At 32.7% G+C, this 20,887-nt stretch overlaps 1 protein-coding gene across 2 annotated transcripts in view; it reads right to left on the bottom strand.

The window, feature by feature from the left end:
- Nucleotides 1-20,887, bottom strand: part of CADM2 (cell adhesion molecule 2) — a 1,468,479-nt gene that overhangs the window by 913,904 nt on the left and 533,688 nt on the right. The gene's annotated exons all lie outside the window — the stretch shown is intronic.

The following is a 20,887-nucleotide window of genomic DNA, read 5'->3' as shown; positions in this document are numbered from 1 at the left end:
GCCAGGCCAGCCACCATGAGGCTGATGAAGATGGAATGGATGTCTCTTCTTGTCTCTGAGCGCTTGAGCTCCTGCCTCCAATATGCTTGTCTTCTCTGGCTCTATCTCTATCTCCAAGCCTCTCAGTCCCTCAGGAGAGCCACCAAAAGCCTGACTGAAGATGAAATGAATCTCATCCAATCCTTCATTAACACAGGTGTAAATCTTGTGCAACTATATTAAGTACTAAGTACATGTACTGAACTAGAGAACTATTAAGCACCATGCAAAACTGGATAACCATTGTATTTACAATTCCACTGTTAGCACATTGTAGGAATCCTTGTTTCAAGTTTGGAGTTCTGGCTCATAACATCTCCCACTTTCTTTTGTTTTAGAACATAGGTGATCATGTCCTCCCTGACTTCTCAGGAAAGTGAGAACCCCCAAAAAGGAGGGGATCACACCCTCCCTGATATCTCAGGAAGGGAGATGAAAACCAAAGGAAAACAGGGAATCACACCAGATTAGCAAGTTTCTGAAGGGCCTCACTTGAAACAGGTATACATAAATCCATCAACATGGGAGGTATTACAAACAAACAATATGAATCAACACAAAGAATTATATATGTTTATAAGTCCAAAACCAATCTATTGTCCATTGCTTCGTGTGTCAGGAATGCAATAATTCCTGCACGTTTTGAAGTACTGCAATAGTCTCATCTTGTGTCAGGGAATTCAATGATTCCTGCTGGTGTTGAACTTCTGTAACAGTCTTATTATCAACCATGCTCTTTCACTGTCAGATGTTTCTTTGATTTTCTCCTTTGTTTTGAGGTTTTTCTCTTTTTCTTTCTCTCTCAAGGTATTCATTGGCATCCATCTGATTCCTTCTCCATCTGTAGAGATAAAAGCAAACCCTCTCTCCCACACATTTTAACTTATCTGGTCCCTTCCATTTACCACTTTTGGGATTTCTCATCATCACCTGGGAAATTATATTGGAGTTGCTTGCACTGGAAGGACTGCCCTTCTGTTAGGTTAAAAAGTCTGTTTTCTCCCCAATTGTAATCCCTTTTTCCCATCTGATTGTTTTTTTGGCTGATTGATCATGTAATCCCTTTCTTCCATCAGATTGCTTTTCTTCTGATTGCTCACATCAGAGTTCTGAACTTCTACAGACTCTCTGGGTGTAACCATCATGCCCCACTGGTTTTTATTTGAGGTCTTGGAGCTGGGTACCGCCTCTCATTTCCCTGGGTCAATCTACAGTCTGAGGCCCAGTGGTAGTCTTTGTTGCATTTTGTACATGGGGCTTTGGGTCTTATTCTCACATCCTTTTTTCTCACTCTATCTCTTTGCCTACATTGAGCTTTCAGATGCTCTACTTTACCACACTGAAAGCATTGATGAGTCTCTCTGGAAGTTCCTTGCCAAGAGGGACTTTTTCTTCCCATGTTCTGTATTATAGCCTGGGTATAAAAGGCATTTGTGCCTACTGTGGCACAGCATCATTCCTCTAAAGGATCATCCTTGTGTAGTCCAGAATAATTCTTCTACAAACCTCATTAGCATTTTCTTTGGTGAGTTGTCTTATCACAATTTCTGTAGCTGCATTTTCTCCAATTGTTTGTATGACAACTGTTTGCAGATATACCACAAAATCAGCAAAAGGTTCATTTGAATCTTGCTCTATTTTCATGAAGGCTTCCCCTCCCAGGAAAAGATAGTTGCTCTCCTACTAATTTCCATTCATCTGGATCTAATTCTTTTTCCTTAGAGAACCAAGAAGATGTGTATTTTAATATTTCAAAGAGTTCAATGATCTGCATCCAAGTTACAATCAAACCTTGGCTTTTAATTTTGTTCTGGCCCATAAACAACTAAATACGTGTTTCCAGGAGGCATGTAGATGGCACAATGGAAAGAGCTTCAGGCCCAGAATCAGAACAATCCAAGTTCAAATCTGGCCTCAAACATTTAATAGCTGTGTAACCCTGCGCAAGTAATTTAACCCTATTCATCTCAGTTTCCTAATCTGTAAAATGAGCTGGAGAAGAAAATAGTTTCTCAAGAAAGCCTCAATGAAGAATCAGACAAAACTGAAATGACTGAAAAACTCATTTCTTACTGCTAGCTTTCTCAAAAAATGTGTGGTGTGATGTGTGTGTGTGTGTGTGTGTGTGTGTGTGTGTGTCTTTGAGTCTACCGTCACTGAACTACCACTGAGAATTCAATAGCCTTCCCCTCAAAATTCCTCAGTTTCCAAGTTCCCTTCCTTTTACCCCAGCGTTTTCCTGTTACCACCTTCTCCAGAATATTCCCACTAAGAAAAAGGAATCACATAGTATGTTCACCATAAAAAATCTCCACTGTTTTGATCCCCTAGTTCATCCTTTGTTAATGTTTGGTGATATGTTTTCTCCTGGGATTGAGAATAATATCCATATAAGAATGAAGCAGAAAAATATTAGAAAGACTTTTACATTGTCTGAAGGATTGTTGAGGATTACAATAAAAAGTGAAGGTATTAAAAATGTGCTTGCAATGGTACTGTCATTGAATATCCAAAATATGGAGTATTTCAGCTCCAGGATGAGTTGGACAAAAATATATGGCAATTACTCATCAAAATGGACTGGTTTAAAAAAATAGACTGTCTAAAGAGACTAGATGAAGGTTCATGGGTTTTAAGTGCTTTTGGCTCATGGGGTTAAATGAGGGTTTCCTTGCAATAAATAGAAATTTCTCTTCTGTCCCTTGTCACAAGTTTAAAAACCTCACAGCTTATATAATGTAATGATTTGGGGTTCCCAGTTTAACTTGGACTAATATAATTCAATCTTGTAATAAACTTAAAAGAATCATGCTGTCTAAAAAATAGACTGACAAGATATTTTAGAATCTTGACAGACTGAATAACTTGAAAAAGTTACTAGAAGTCTTATGCATCACTTTATTCTTTAATCTTTCTCCTTGCTTGGCAGTAATCACTTTTAATATCTGGAAAATATCAAGTAGCTTACTGCTGCTACTGGTCAATAATAATGTACACATCAGAGTAAAGATGATTTATTGAATATGGGGAAGAAATTTGAACTCTACCCTTTGAAAGGTGAATCAACAACCTGGTTATCATGAGACATCTTATTTTTCAAGAAGACTCCACACACAGATCGAAAATAGGAATATTTTCTAAGTCTTTCCTGTATGGACTGTGCATTTTCAAAAGATGTCAGGTAATAAGATAAGTCAAGAGGGAAAAATGAAGATAGAATATGGCATCAACTGCAGTTATGAAATGAAAGACCATTGCTCTAATCATTGTAATGTTAACAGTTGCCTCTACTACAAAATGAATCTGACAGATCATATTTAAGAACATAGGAAGTTGAGTGAAATCTATGTTTGGTTGCTGAAAAAAGAAAACAATCTTATGGGTCACAAATTTCTTGATCCTGTGAATTCAAATGTCTTTGATGCATGTTATATTGATTTGTTGAATGTCTTATTATTATTAAAGATTATTTGTTTTTCTCTGATTTTTTCCCCTTGCAAAGAAAAGTGAAATTATACAGTTGGTCTCATTAAAGCAGCAGCAAAATTGCATTAAAATGCAGTGTTTTAAGAAGTGGACATGAAAGTCAACAGCTTTAGATTATTTCTCCCCAAAGTTTTCAAACCTAGGGTCAGCTTCTCAAAGTGAACATAGATCAAATCCTAAACCTTTAATTTCAAAGCTATTCTATAAGTAGGCAAGAAAAATGCAAAATATTTACTCTAACTTTGATCTCACTGTTAACCCTCAGAACAACTGGCATAATATTTCCTAAATGTTGTGTGTTATGCTCAGCATTATTTTCGTTTTATTTAATTATTTGTATATCTGTTGGTTTAACACTGGATAATGAATTCATCTGCTTATAATAGTATTCTTGAGTCATGTAAACATAAGCCAACTTTCATGATTTTGGTTTGGATGAGAATAAACACTAATGTAGATTGTTTACATAAGCAAGACTTTAAGGGAAACTTTGGAGACTGATATTTTATATGATTAATATATTTGCACGTCTAAATGAACTTTAGCATATTTTGCATTTAATACACATAAAAATCTAATGACTCCAGCTATCCACGCAAAGTTGTATTAAATGCAATTACAGCATTCAAAGCTTACAAATTCCCATGCCATTTATATGTGGTAATAAACAGATGGGACCCTGTTATCCCCGAAGTACATATTCAGTATGATATAATAGCCATAATTCAGACAAAGGCACAAATAATGGCAAGACACTGAAGTTAAAAGAGTGTAAAAGCTGGAAGGAACATCATCTAATGATCAGATTCTGGTACAACATATACATTCATCTTCATTTAACATATGAGGAAACTGAAAAACAAACAAGAAAAAGTTAAATGTGTTCCTTAAAATCATATGATGAGTCAATAGCAACTTTATTTCCTTTAAATTACACTCTCTGAATTCCTCTCCATCAGCCTTCATAGCCAAGAAAAAGTATATCTATGACCAGGAAACTTATAGCAATTGCTCAAGGAATTGGTATTCGGACCTCATCAGGTCCCTCAAAACCTATATTGAAAAATGAAGCAAAAATCTCCTCCTAAAGCCCCAAAGGCCTGTGAACTCTTCATTTCCTATAAATGTACTCTTTAGATTCTATTCCATCACCTTTATACCTTTGAAAGGATCTCCCCTTGCTTTTTAGTTTTTTGGGGGTGTTGCCATCCTCCATTAGATTGTAAGGTCACTTTTCTTATTTTTATCCCCAGGGGATTAGCATATTACCTGGCATATAATAGATGATCGATAAATTCTTATTTTATTACATTATATTACCTATGTTTCCAAAATTCTATTTAAGTTTTCTTTTCCCCACCATGTTGGCTTATATATCACATAGAGACTTCTAAAATCTCATTCTCATGTAACTTCTACCTATTTATCTCTCTAATATGTCTCCCTCCTCTCTATTCACTCAGATATACTTATTACCTCTGTGAACTATCAAAATACTGCTCCATTCAGTCTCCCTACAATCAGTCTGTTTCTTCCTCTCCTCCAAAAAGAAAAAAAAAATTCTTCACACAGTCACCAAATTGATTTTTTTTCTAAAGGACAACTCTATGTCATACTCCAGCTCCACTCCAATTTAATAAATTTCTATACTTTTTTTCATGATTTAAGATAAACTCATCTCTAAATACAGTCACTGGTTCCAACATGCTTTTTCAGATTTACTAAACTACTCCTATGCACACATCACACACAGTAGGGCAATCATCTTCATCTTTGTTTCCATTTTTTGCCTCTGTACTCTTTTTGTTGGCTTTCCTTCTCTCCCTTCTCCTCCAACTCTAATGCACAACTTGCTCACCTCTTCTCAGGATCCCTAGTTTCTTTAAAGTCTTAGCTCAAGTGCCACCTTCTATACAAGGTCTTTTTTGATCTCCTCTCTCTACCCAAACTATTATGGTATTCCCCCTCAAAATCATTTTGTACCTATTTTGTATTAAACAATTACATTTTTTCTTCCCCTACTTCCCCTAAGCTCCATGAAAGCCATTAGAGATTATTTTACCTTTTTTTTTCATTTTATTTTTCTAGTGATGAACACAGTCCTTGACACATAGCAGATATTAAATAAAGGTGACTAAGTGATGCATTTGGACGCAAACATTTTTGGAGTTTCTTTACCAATTGAACTCTATCCTAAGTCAAACCAAACCTCAGTCAGGAAAGAAAAAATTGAGGAAACAGAAGGGATGGTATAATCAGTAAACTTCAGTACTGCCAATATTTATGTTTTAATTCATTCAATTAATAATATGAATTAATTAATTCATTCAAAAATTAGTGACTTATTATTAAACTATCCCTCCTGTGTATAATGTACCATTCAACAAAGGGAGCCTTATTAACTATTTTAATTATAACTCTTAATTTCATCACTAAAATGGAGAAGATATTGGGTAATTCATAATGTTTATGTATATGTGTGTATATACCTATTTTCAGAATTTTATTCCCTAATGTTCCTGTGCCAAAGAATATAAAATGCATTTTCATACAAAATCTGCATTAGAATTCACTAACTGAAAACATTTGATTATAAATAATCTAAAGGATATTTTGATCCTCCTAGATTGAAAGGAATTAGTAATGATGTAGTAAATCCTGATGTTGCATATATGTAGTTCTTAGAAAGTGAGAAATAGAGAGGAATATGATATCTGAGGAGCAAATGAGCAGTGAAATTAGAATATACATTAAAATATGTTAATATTATTTTGGCTAAATAGTGATGTATTTTATTTCTTCTTGATTTACTTATTTATAGATATCTGTGATCTGTCACCTGCATCTGTGGCTATCTGTAACATCTAAAATATATACTACTTAGATTAATTAAACCAGATTTATGGCCTTACACAAAAAAGCTGACTAAATATATTTGCCAATTTTTTACTGATTAATGACAGATAACAGGAACTCTGACCCACATCTGGAATCACAAGATAGTTTGGTAGTCTCTAGGTTTGATTTAGTATAATAGTAGGCCTACAAAATTCACAGCCAACTTAACATTTTCCACACATTGGTTGCCCCATGTCATTTGATTGACTCCTGAAAAGATTGGATCCTAGTTTTGATAACCATTGGGAGGTTTGGAACCGATTCAAACTTAATACCATTAGTGCCAGCTAAGATAGCTAACTTGGTGACATAAAAGACAGGAAACTTCTAAAGGATAAAGAAAGTGGTTAGCAGGCATGGAATCCTTTAAAGACATACAAATTTGAAATGATAGGGAAATATAGACATCTCTCTAGTAGTTAGTAATGGCTAATGGACTCCTTGAGAAATTAAAAATTTTAGTTGATTGATTTATTGATTTTCCAAAAAAAAAAAAAAAAAAAAAAAAAAAAGAACATTCAGTCACCTAACAAAATAAAAAGAATTAGGAGAGAACAAATAGGAAATGTTTAATTTAAAAAAAAAAACAAAACATTACTTTTCTTCTTGTTGTTTATTTCCCTCTACTTTTCTTGTTCTAAAGTTTATTTTTCTCCAGAATTTGTTTCTACCATTCTCAGCAGTTTCACTTCCAGAAAGGAAATGATCAACAAGAAAAGGTTTTCAAGGAAGGAAAATGTTTATTTGAAAAATATAGATAAAAATAAAAGATATGACCAAAATATCAATATTCTAGTTATAATGCATAAGGATGACATATAAATACATCATGGATAATATATAAATTTTGAGGGGGATTTTTTCTGTTATATTCTGATAAACATTATTAAGTCATTTATAATCCCCCTCCTTTTTTTCTTTATACACTAATGGAATTTACTTACTTGTTATATTGGCTTGTTATATTAGATTTTGAAAATTTATCTTTTTTTCTTCCATGCAAACCTAACTAGATTATGTGTTTAACAGTTAAAAGCATCAGATGTTTTTATATTCATATATATTGTCCTCAGAATACTGCAGAGGCTTCTTTACCTAATTTAAGCTTTTCAGAATATCATTCAAGGTTCTTTACCAAACTTAACATTAGAAATCTTTTTTTCAGGTTTCCATTTCAATATTTCAAAATGATTTTCTTCATGTGATATGGCCCATAGAACCCTAGAATAACTGGGTTTTAGAATTAACAAGGACCACATGAGGAAATAAACTATCTAGAGACATTAAATGATTTACATAAGTCACTTAAAGATCACAGGGATGAGCTGAGCCATCATCATTACCATCACCACCACCACCACCATCATCATTATCATCATCTTCTTCTGACTTAGAATTTAATATTTTTCTTCCAGGAAATAGGAATTTAATATATGAGATCTAAAAGAATTGTAAAAGCTTTTTTTTTCAAACTTTATATATTTCTTCCAACGTGTTTATTGAAAAGTGACTGAATGTGTATACACAACCATTTTCTGTATTGAAATCAATGGTTAATATTTACACTGATGATTATGAAATATCATTTTTCTAAAGAGTGTTAGGGGAATACTAATCTAAAGTGGTTTTTGCATTGGATATAAATGCAAAAAGTAACACATAAAACAGAAGATGACACTATTGCTAATTATATGGTTGAAATATTATAATAAATATTTAGTTTTTAGGGAAAAGAGAGCTAGATGACAATATTTTGGCATTTAAATTGAATTTAAAAACTTACAATTTAAAATGGAATGAGAAAAGAGATTGCATTTTTAGTATCTAAAGTTGAAGATATTAATTCAACTCAAAAATCCCTACAAGTAAATACATATTTCACAACTTTGAAGAATTTTCTTTACTAAAACTATCAGATTTTAAAACATAAAATGCTTGTGACATAACAGAACATGGCAAAGTTTTCATTTAATTTGCTTTTTAAAATTTTACTGATTTTTTTTATTCTACACTAGCAGCTTTTAATAAGGAACATGATATTTAGTCATTGAAGAAAGCACTGCATATTTAGAGATCTACATATTTATGTGACCTTCTATTGTTAATAACTGTTAATATTTATTGTTTTCTTGTTGAGATTTTATTTGGCAGTCTGTGACAAACAAAGGTATGATTAGAGAAGCTATAAACTTCTCCTGGTGGCTGCCTGTGTTCCCAAGATAGCAGCATTAGTGTCTACAGAAGCTGTTAATGCTGTTTATCATTAGTGACAGAGGCTGGGAAGGATCTTCTGTGGCTTTTACCTTTCACCTTGCCAACAGAAGTTGATGAGTTTTCTGATTTAAATTCATAAGTGATGTTCTAGGATTTAGAGTCACTTCCCATGGCTAGCACATGGGTAATCTAATTCTAATGACTGAGCTTCATTAAGATCATACAAACATCATTAATACTGGACATCTTCAAGAGAAGAAAATTCCTTTGGTCCATATTTAATGTTAGCACTGTCTATTGGTAGTCTAAACAAGACTATTCATTTTTAAAACAAACAACAAAAACAATCCAATGTGCTTTTAAAATAGTCTTTTTCTTTTTATATGAAACCTATTGAATATAGGTCATATTTTCAAAGCCAGTCCTGAAATTTATTAACTATTGTTAAGGTTTCTCTTCCCTCCTGAAACTGTTTATCCCTACCAGAGAGTAACACCAATTGAATGTGGGTTAGTGGAAAGAGAATTTGATTCTCTTTAGTTAGAGAATCTGGGTTTAAATTCAAGTTTTATGTGACCTTAACTTTTCTGGGACTCAGTTTCTTAATGATTAAAAGTAAAATTTCTCCTAGTTCTAAATCTAACATTTTATGAGCATTGTGGCAAAGATTGCTAATTTTATCCAAATAACAATAACACCAATATTAATTATCTCCTATGTGTCAGGTAATGTCTTAGCTACTGGGGAAAAGATGAAACAAAAAACATAATTCCTGCTTTGAAAAAAGTGTGCTATTAGGGGAAAATAAACATATGGCATGACAACTTAGCATATCATAATTTGACAATCAAAGAGCACATTAGCATCTACCAACAGTTCTTGAATATTATGAATTATTTTTCCTTAATGACTCCTTTGGTAATCTGTTGAAATCTGTGGATCTCTTCTGAGAACAAAATTTTTAAATGCATAAAATAAAATTCAGAGGATTATGATTATATTAAAATAAAGTTTTTCCCCCATCCAAGTTCACAGGCTCCCTGCAATCCCATGAAAGATAATATTTCATGGGAGTGCATTCCAGCTGAACCTTGAATGAAGCATGGGACTTTATTAGTTTTAGTTTGAGGAAAGAATATATTCTATCCCTGTACTTACAGAAGGTCAGACCAGTCCCCAAGGGATAAGGAGAGAAGCATTTATTAACCACTTACTATTGGTAAATATTATATTGATTTATTGAATGTCTTGCTCTTACAATGGCCCAACATTCTATCCATTGAACCACCAAGCTAACTCCTTGATGGGCAACACATATAATTCTATCCCAAAATACCTCATGGAACAAAGCTTTTTAAACTGTGGGTACAACTCCATATGGATACATATAACTGAATGTGAGGGTCATTAAATTACCATTATCAGTAAATGTTTGATTTATATATCTATTTTATGTATTTATATATCCAGGATCACATAAAAATTTCTTCAGCAAGAAAGGGCTGCAAGTAGAAACAATTTAAGAATCCCTTTCTTAGAGGAAAGTAAATCAAGGAATAAAAGCTCCATCACTCCTTAAAGGAAAAGGAATCACTTCCCTTTTTGCTAAGTACATTCCATATTCTAGGATAGATACTTTTAAAAAGTCCATGTTACTAGAATTTAACTCTGGCGTTCAGCAAACTATGGCAAAAACATCATGAATGACCTACAGGCTATTTTGTAGATAGCCCAAAAGCTAAGACTAGGGCTCCTTTTTTCTACTACCTTATTTTTTGTGACCATCTCACAATCCACTGAAAAGTACAGAAAAGAAAATGAACTTAAGATATACAAATATGCAACTTTTATTAAATGGTTCATTGCACAAAGTAGAAGCTTAATAAATTGATCTTTAAATGTCAAACAGAGGATTTTATATTTGATTTGAGAGAGAATAGGGAGCCACTCAGGTCTTTTCAGTAGGGTATTTGTACTTTAGAAAATTAGTTTAGCAGTGAAAAGAGATTGGTGAGAGAAAAGAATTAAAGCTAAGATTACTGTATTGGTTCAGGTGAGGGGAGAGGTGTAGGTGTACTTGAATTAGAGTGGTAGCCCTAGAAGTGGAGATGGGGGTACATATGTAAAAGATATTGTGGAGGTAGAAATTATTAGACATGAAGATTAAGTGAGAGTAAAGGAAGTCCAGAATGACTGAGGATGCAAAACTGGATAACTGGCATTGTTCCCCCCACTTCTTACAAGAAGATGTTTTGGGCCAGAACCTGAAACAAGGTACTAAGTAGAGCTAATTAGTACAATGCTTGTGTTTACATCTTTTACTCATCGGAGTTCACAAGTATGCCAGCTTCACAAAGTAAACTTTGTAACTTGGTGAATTCACACCTCCCTTAAAGTTCTTAGGGCCAGAGAGCACTATGGGAGAAAACCCATAATCCCATTCTTTCAGAAGAGTCAGATATAAGGCCAGTGATGAGAGATATATTCCAGAACATTTTCCATTTGGCTGGCTGGTGGCAGAAGAAGAGTTTTCAGAGGAAGAAGCTACGAGTTGAGAGTTCAATGGACAACCAGATTCATCTTCATCTCACACCACTGTGGTTGGTGGCTGGGCTCCTGCACTCCCCCCACTGAGACCAAGCTGGTCTGAAAGACTCACCAGAAAGCTAGCCGAGCCCCAAGTGAAGGAGACAAGAAATTCATTCCATCTTTGTCCTGGCTGGAGGCTGAAGAAAGCAGAGGCAGAGGCTGAAGGACAAAACCTTTGGATTTGGAGACATTCGGAGGGCTCTAAGCTAACCGGGCTATATTAGAGACAATAAAAGATCTGAACATTTATCACCTGGCTACGTTTTGGTTGATTATTACTTTCAACTGCAATTAAGACTGCCTCCAAGAAAAACCTTCCCGGAGAAACCTGCACCTCTCCTCCAGAGAGAACTATTCTACTTATTTTAAAAGAAGAAAAAGAAACACCACACTCATACTTCTAATTCTTTCATGAATTTGTACATCAAACTCATCAAAAAGATCTGAAAACTTGGAAGATAAAAAGAAAATTGATTTGTAAATATTTGAAATGGAATGCTTACATTAAAAATTTCCTTTCCTTTCAAGTTTTATTTGATCTAGGTAATAAAAATCAGGCAAATCCCATAATGTCAGTTCATTACAACAACCTGACAGTCTGAATGTATGTAGGACATCTAGCAACCCTTAACTTAAAATTGATGGGATATTGGAAGAAGGCAAGAATGAGAGAGGAAAATGAGAGGAATCAGAGCAGAAAACAAGGAACCTAGAACCTTAAAAGAATGTTAGATAACTATTATTCAGAGAAGTGTTTAGAACTATGGGTTTAAGAAGGTAAGCATATATAAGGGAATATTTTTCCCTTTTTATTTTCTTGTGTGTGTGTGTGTGTGTGTGTGTGTGTGTGTAAGAGTAAAAGAGACAGAAATAGAGAGAGATGAGAGAAACAGAGAGACAGAGAAAATAAATTAGTTCTGTAGTAAATAAAAAGTCATATTCCTTCAGAAATATATTTACACTCTATTTTTTGGCATCACACAGTCCACTATTGCTCTGAATAATAATAAAAAATTGACTGTTGGTTAATAGAATCCTTGAGAAATGATATTAAATTATTTTGGCCTAGGTAACACTAAACCCACTCCCCTCTGTCATTTACATGTACAATAGCTAAAACATCACTTCCTAATATTGCATTTTTCCCTTTCCTGGAACTATTGTTAAAGATAAAATTAAATCATCAGAAGCTAGTGGTCTGTGAAGGGCGCAATGACTTTCTATCATCACTAAACAATAGTTGGAGATGTATAATTCTGAGCCTTGAATATGAAAAAAAAGCTGCAAGAGTCCCAGTTATATACAAAATGTAGTTAATAATGACTTGTAATTACAAAAATCACTGAAAGAAAGTTTTTCTAGGGGGCTGTAAAGAGAGTATTCTAAATTAATCTTTGTGGGTAATTCAATAACGTTCATTCAATTCAATGATCAATTGTGTACTAGAGAAAAGGAATAGACATTTCCCACGACAGAAGGCAGAATTATACCTAATTCCTTCTTCCCAACCTAAAGACATTGCATTCTTTGCTTCTACTAATAGATGAGAAATAGTATTCTCCTTTCATTCTTTCCACATCTCCCCCCACCCACCCCCACCATTTTTTGCTGCTGTGTGAATATGTATAAAATAGATAAACACAAGTATATTATATGCCCTTTCTAAGTATTGGCAGCAACGTACAGGAGAAAAGTAGAATAAAGTATCTGCCATATTATTACAGACACAAAGATAGATATAATTGTGGATCTAGAGATACTGGCATAGTAGGAAATATATATATTTATGTATATATATATACACAATACATATACATAGTTTATATCATATGTATTTATAGATACATAGTTTGTATGCATATATATGATACTATAATAATACAGATGACTATATATACATACACTAGAAATACGTAGGCATAATTATGTGTGTGTATCTTTATATATATATCCATATGTATATTTATATATATATCTTACTTATCCAAGTGTTACTAATTATCTTAGTATACGTCCTTTATACTTTATATTTTATATTTTTATATAGTCCTCAATGTCAAATCCAATGCCAAGTTCATAGCAGATATACAAAAATATTTTTGAATAAAATATGATTCAGTAGGTATTTATTCAACATCTATATATAAAGCTATGTGCTAGCTGCTGGAAATATAAAAATGAAATAGGACTCAAATCATGCCTTCAAGGATATTATAATTCATTAGGTATGATAGAACATGTATAAAAATCATTATAATAATAAATTGGAATATGACAAATATAAGGAAAAGAGATAAACAAAATGGTGTGAGCTATTTGTGAGAGTTATCACATTTGAAATGGTTGTACTGTTCATAATTTTAGTGCTAAAGGCAATCTTAGCTTTGGTTATGTGCTCAAATTCTAGAAGGAATGAACAAGATTCCAGGGACATGGAAAATAGTTTATATTGGAAGAGTTGCATATTAAAAACTCCCTTATCAAAAGCATTCATCCTTTTTGAATCTAGGACAGTTTATTTAAACCTGTCCTCTATTTGCCACAGACACATTTTTACTACCTTTAAAAATCCATTATTTTGTAAATACTAAAATGTAAATTTATAAAATTCATTAAAATCCATAGTTGTACATAAAAATTAAAAGCGAAATGAATTACATATTAATCATAGCAAACTATTGTTAAATAAATTATATTTAATACTAATTTACTAAATGTTCTTTTCAGAATAGGAGAAAATTCTACCAATGTGGAAAGATAACTGTTTACCATGTCCCTATTATGTGAATGCACACACATATACATGTATGTGTCTATACATGCATGTGTGTATATGTGTACACCCATATATGTACATATACATGTCTATTAGACAGCTAAACCAGTTTCCAAAAAGAGGAAACTTTCTCATAAAATAATAATGGTATGGTACTGAGACTTCCCAAAAATGTGCAAATACCTATACATGATTTTTATAATTTTATTTGATACATACTTAATACAAATCCCTTAGTAGACAAACTTAATTGCTAGTATCTTGATGAATTTATCAAATACTATCCAGACTCTTAGTATACACAGTTTCTTGACTTTTTCCCTATTTACAAAAGAATGCTGGCAAATATTAGGACTATTTTATCTTGAAGAATGTACATGAAAAATTACCCAAAATAAAAAGCCTAACAAAACAACACTCTGACTGCATTGTCATATTTATTATAAAACACTTGGTTGACTGCGTTTTGGCATTTTATACAACTGGTTCTGACAGTGATTAACATGGTTTGGGCTTGTGCAGTTTCACCCAAGAGAAATAAAACACCAAAATCTCTGCAGGTGTGTAATGGGCCAGAGATTTACAATCTGTTCTGCAAAGTCAGACTTCAAAGACTTGAAAAAACAAAATTCCCAAAGTTGGCAAAGCCTACATCTCACTATTATTTAAGGAATCTCCCATATTTCAGGAGAGCCCTGCTGCTAGTTGCAATGTTTTAATTGCCCATTAGATTTTTACACCAGTCCTGAGCTTCCTTGACAAGATAGTATTCTTTTTCTATATTTTTAAGCTTTGCACATCCTCTGCTTTAAAACAGGAAACCTCATATGTGGCAGTAAACTAAATAATTAAGTATTTACTTGTACTTCCAAGAAGACTTCACTTACATGAAGTATGTTGTATAGATTAACTGATGTTCAAGAGTAGTTGGGAGTACTGCTGTAATTACCAAATGACAATCAGGCAGGGACACCTGTGCTATGGAAGCCCTAGGACAAGTGTCCATAATTGCTTCTACGATTGCATGGTAAGAAACTAATGTAAAACTTCCTCAATTAGGGTCAGACTGCACATGATCATTTCAATTATGAGGATGTTCATGTTCTTGATAGCATAGGGGAAAAAACTTATTAAACTGCTTTTAAAATTTTAAAAAGGATGTGGTTACCAATTTTCTCAGATAAATAAGTTCAAATATGTTTTTGACCCAGGAAAACATTTTCTACTTTGTAGAATTTTTCATCTATGCACTGCCAAAAGCTGTCTCCCCTAAACCTCCAACCAGACATGATTTCATTAAATTAAAAAATCTCTGATACAGAAATTCTAGTCACCAGACATGCAAGCTAATGCTCTATTGGTGGAGCTGTGAACAATTCAGACATTTTAAAAAAGCTATTCGTACCCTTTCACTCAGAGATCTTATTGTTAAGCATATACCCCAAAGAAAGCAGACATAGTGTTCTCCTATATTCAAAAATATTTTTGTAGTATTTCATTGATTGCAAACAATTGGAAACAAAGCAGATGTCCATCTATTGAGAAACTACTCAAGAGACTGCAGTACATTAATGTAATAGAATATTACTGTACTTATAAGAATTAATATGAAGAATTGAGAAAAACATGAGCCGATTAAATAAAAAATGATATAAAATGAGCAGAAACAAGTAAGCTATATATTATGATTCAAACAATGGCAATGGAATGAATAATAATACAAAATTTAATTCTGTGTGATTATAATGACCAATTTTTTTCCCAGGAAGAGATAAATAAACTAATCTATATCTTTGCAATGCAGAAATGGGGGACTGTGGACACAGAATATTAAAGATATTGTCATCTTGTCAAATGTGGAAAAGAAATCTGTTGATTTTGCTAAACAGTTAGTTATCACCTCCACTCCTTAAAAATAAAATCATAATTAAAAGGAAATTTTAAAAAGGTATAATTGTAAAAACAAAGCAAAACAAAATAAAAAACACAAATACTATTCAATAGTGTAGATCAGCAACTCATGTCTTAAGAGAAGCAAAATTTGAATTTAATTTTTTCTAAGTCCAAGAATTATAATATTAACTAATAAATATATAGATAAAAGACTGACCAACATTGACTGGTTTTTCACATAGAAAGTGAAAACCATCATTTAAATATACATCTTTGTGGTATGTGGTTTTTTAAATAAGTCAGTAAAAACATCAACAGAATTGTGGCAACCAAAGTTCTGTCTGCTTCTAGAAGAAACCTAGACTAACACATTAGTGGACAAAACAACCAAAAAAATTTAAAATGCCTTTAAGCTATTCTCTTTCCTTAAGAAACAAATAGAGTAACATTTCTTTTTACAAATCACTAGATAGCTCATGTGGTTAAATCTTGACGGTAAGAACACTAAGATCATGAATTCAGTCTCCATTAGACAGGATTTTCCAAAGAAGGGAAAATCTTTATTGTATACCTATACCTAAAGGTAATTATTTACCTTTAACTATGAACATTGGTCACAAAAGAGACCAAGCAAGAAAGTGGAGAAGGCCAAAAAAATAGTTATTTTGGGTTGGAGCTAAGGTGACTCTTTAATATCTCCTTTGTATGTGAACAAGGTTAATTGTTATTAAAAACATATTTTTCAGAAATATTAAATGATAGATCAGTAACAATCAATTAACTTAAAGGACAATCTCTTATATAGCATCCAACGAATATATCCTTTGTCTCATTTCTGTTTTCTTTTGTTTTGTTGGTTTGTTTTTAGCAGTTTTGTGAATGTATAGGATGAAGATCTAAAAGGCATGCTTGCCAAATTTGTATCGGTCATGAAACTAGAAGGCATGTCTAAATTTTTACATGACAAACACTAGATGCAGAAAAAAATATTTTTCCAGGTTAAAGTAATGAACAAAAACGAATGGAATGAAATTTAATATAGAAAAATTCAGTGTTCAAAACAAGTTTTTAAAAAAATCTTACAGCATAGAAGAAGGGGAGAGGCTTGGGATTTGGGGAGAAGAGAAAGGATGAAGGTCTAGCCATATAAATAATAATTAAAGGTTTTAATGAGCTACAAGATCAACAGTTAATGTGGTAACAAAATAAACCAAACAAGCAAAAAACTAATATAATCTTTGTCCTTGTCTGCTCTTTCTATTTCAAATTCATGGGGCCATATTCAGTTCTGGGAACCATTTTAGGAAGAACAAATAAATGAGATTGTATCCAGAAGATAACTAACAATATGGTAAGAAAGTTTAAGAACAAGTCATGTGGAAATTGGCCAAAAGTACTAGGAGTATTAAACTTGGAGAGAAGGTTTAGAGAAAACAGATAGCAGTTTTTGAGTAAGGTATTTGAAGAATTCATGTGTGGAAAAAAAGTATTGGGCTTTTCCTACTTGTTGTAAGAGAGGAAATAAGAAACACACAAACAATGACTTTGTATGAGGAGGGAAATTTTTCTAATTATTAAAGGAGTTCAAAAATGAAATATGTTGCTTCTTTAGATAGAGGATTCCTCCTTAGTGAAAATCTTCAAGCAAAGATAATGAATATTTCTCAGGTATTTCATAAAGGAAATTTGTCATATATATATTGGATTAGAATTTAAAAGTGTCATTTCTGTTATACATATTTATATGTATATACATATATTCACATAAATTAAAGTGATGTTTCTTTCGTTATTGCAAATTACATGAAACAGTTATGGTTTTTAACATGAAAAAGTCATGATTTCAAAATGTACTCCATAGCAACCAAATATTTATATAATTCATTTTATTTAAAAATTACTTAGGGATCTAATCAAACAAGCTATATTCTCTTCCCAAGATTAACTTTCCTGGCTGAACTGTGTTAGCTATGATGCTTTAGCAAGTCCAATCAATATTGATAACCTGAAGCTGCCACTGAGCTTACCTGATTTGTACCCACTATATGATTTTATTACAATAATCTGAAGTGATTCATTACTTCAAAATAAAACAGAAAAAGACTTGGTAGCTTTTAAAAATTACTAATAAAATCTATAATTTATGTAATGATTTTAACTTAGAATGTGTGCTGAATTTTTCCCTCTCTTTTGGTCATATTATGAAAGAAACTTAAGCCATTCATAAAAATCACATTCTAAAGTTTGAGGTATGGTTAGCCCAAAGAATGCTACTAGCACTTCCTAATATCAAACTATTCTTCACTTTTAAACTTCAAAGTAGTGCATACTTAGTGAGGTTATTTAATGAGGTTTATTAAAATGAGGAATTTGTAAGATAAATAAAATGACTATTTTCAATAGAGGATATTTAGAAATAAATATCAGCACATCAAACTCAATGAAAGCAGAGTGAATGAATGAATGAATGACCTTCTCTGCTTCTCAAACATGTCATGTTTTAATTGAGAGTGACAACATATATATAAGGGTTCAAATGACAAGGTCTACCAGTCTTTTGGGTAATTTTGTTAGGCAAATGATAAATCATTATTCCCAAGAGCATAACAAGATAGATGGCAATGTCAAGTGGTTCTGAGGATCTAGTTCCATAATAAAACACAACATTCAAAGGGCTGGAGGACTCTAGCAGATAAGTAGCAAAGTCTAATCTTCCTACGTCTATTTGTAGTTGGTAAGTATATGTTCACGTTACCTTAATAACCTTGTCCTTATAAAAAGTAATGGGGTGGAGAAGACAGGTCAGAAGAGGCAAGAAGGCTCAGGGCCAAGAAAGGAAGGTATGAGTCTAAGGTTGATAATAGAGTGATACCTCAGCTCTCTGCTTCCTTCAGCAGGGAAGAAGTAAAAAGAAGTGAGATTTGGCAGGAGCATTTTTTTTTTTCTAAATAACTGGTGGGATATGAGAAGAGAAAATCCTAAAGCAGAGAGAAGTGATACTTTGGACCTAGGTCATTCTGCCCTTTAGCACTTGGAGCTAAGATGAAAATGTCAATTACAGGAATTGACTCAGCTATGATATAAATATAATAACCTGAGCATTTAGTACAACCTCAAAACAGTTATGTTTCAATTAATACAATGTGGCATTCATTTCTGTGGCATTCACACAAATAGAGTGTGATTAGATGTGTGACTACAATGCTATATGGAGGGAACTTTCAGATGAAGAGATATCTTAGAAAGTTGTCTAGAACACTTGAATATTAAGTTCTTTGTGCAGTTATAAGGCCAGTGTGTATAAGAGGTAGCATTTGAACTTGCATTTGAACTTTTCTTTCCTCTGAGGTCAGCTTTTATTTTTCTTTTCCTTTTCTTGTCCTTCCTTCCTTCCTTTCTTCCTTCCTTCCTTCCTTCATTCCTTCTTTCCTTCCTTCCTTCATTCCTTCCTTCCTTCTTCCCTTCATCCCTCTCTTCCTCCCTTCCTCCCTCCCTCCCTCTCTCTCTTTCTTTCTTTCTTTCTTTTTCTTTCTCAATCAATGTTAAGTGACTTGCATAGGGTTATACAACTAGTTAACACATCTTTCTGACCTCCTTTATCTCCTGTAGCACCCACCTAAAGTCTCTAAAGCCAAATTTCTATCCATTAAACTGCATTATCTTTCTCTACTTTAAAATAACAAGATAGAAAGTCAAAATGTAAAAATACATAAATATAAAAAATAAACAAAAATACAAGTATAAAAAGAAAACTTGAAGGAAATACCAAAGTTTATCTGGAAATTACCATAAACAGGTAAACATACATAACAGAACAGAATAGTATAAACTTTGGCCTGCCTAAGAGATTTTAAGAGGATGACAATTTAAAGGGTATGATAGAAACTCTCCTTTTTCCCAAGAGTGTTCAAAGATTTATCACTTACAGAGATGTCATCAATGACAGTATTTATTTCACTGGACCTTTCAAAAAGGTTTGCAACAATTTAGATGTCACAGTAATAAAAAGAGTGATGTTTGCAGTCTTTAAATGACCTACAGATGTGCCAAAGTGTTCCAGTGGATCAACACTGGGCAAATTTGTCATTCAAATTTACACATAAGCCTATGTTTTCAATGCTTAATCCAAGCAGCAATTTCTGCAAAAAAAGATAATATCTAAAGGAATGTGGACTTGGAATCTCTTGTGATGAAGTTAAAGAGATTTTTCACTTTAATTTCAAATAGTATTCCCAGAGATTTTATATTTTCCTTCTTCAAATATTTCAGCTGGAATAAGGTTAAGTTAAATCTGGATCCCTGAAGGAAACAGAAAAGTTACTCCAAAAGAGAATCTGATCAGTACTATATGTATAATCTTATTAAATAAGGCTTATTTGCTTGTGATATCTAAAAAAATTGGGCAAGTAGGTAACAATTGAATAGACTTACCTACTTGTTTCTAAAAATTATTCTCTAAATTGTACTAAAATAACATTTTATTTATCCATCATTATTGGGTTAGTAAAAGTTCCACATAAAATTATGTTCTATATAATATTTTCACCATTTTAAGTGCAAATATATAATTTTAATCCTTGTTGTTAAATTCTTTAAAATGTATTACTGAATTTACTGATGGACCAGATACCTGAGAGAAACAGAAAGAGTATGGAATCAAAAGCACAGAAGCAGAATTAGCCTTGCAAAAGACAAATCCCATATAATCATCAGCGACTGAAGCATGAAAGGTGAGAAATTGGGAAGTTAAAGAGTTTCAAGATATTGTGTGGGTGAAAAGAGATCTTGTGACTCATTACTTTTACTTTCTCAAAAAAGAACAAAAGTAGTTTCCCTATTGAGAATGAGAAAATGGGAGCTGGAGCAGCATATTTAAAGAGAGAGAAGCTACTGTGGAGAATATGATTGAATCTATCAGGGAAGAATAAAAGAATTTTTGTTCATAAGTAAGGACCCAATTGAGATTAGATAAAATAAATTTCAGAAAAATCT

Source organism: Antechinus flavipes, chromosome 3 (assembly GCF_016432865.1).
Source record: "Antechinus flavipes isolate AdamAnt ecotype Samford, QLD, Australia chromosome 3, AdamAnt_v2, whole genome shotgun sequence".
Lineage (NCBI taxonomy): Eukaryota > Metazoa > Chordata > Mammalia > Dasyuromorphia > Dasyuridae > Antechinus > Antechinus flavipes.
This window is presented reverse-complemented; position numbering and strand designations above follow the sequence as displayed.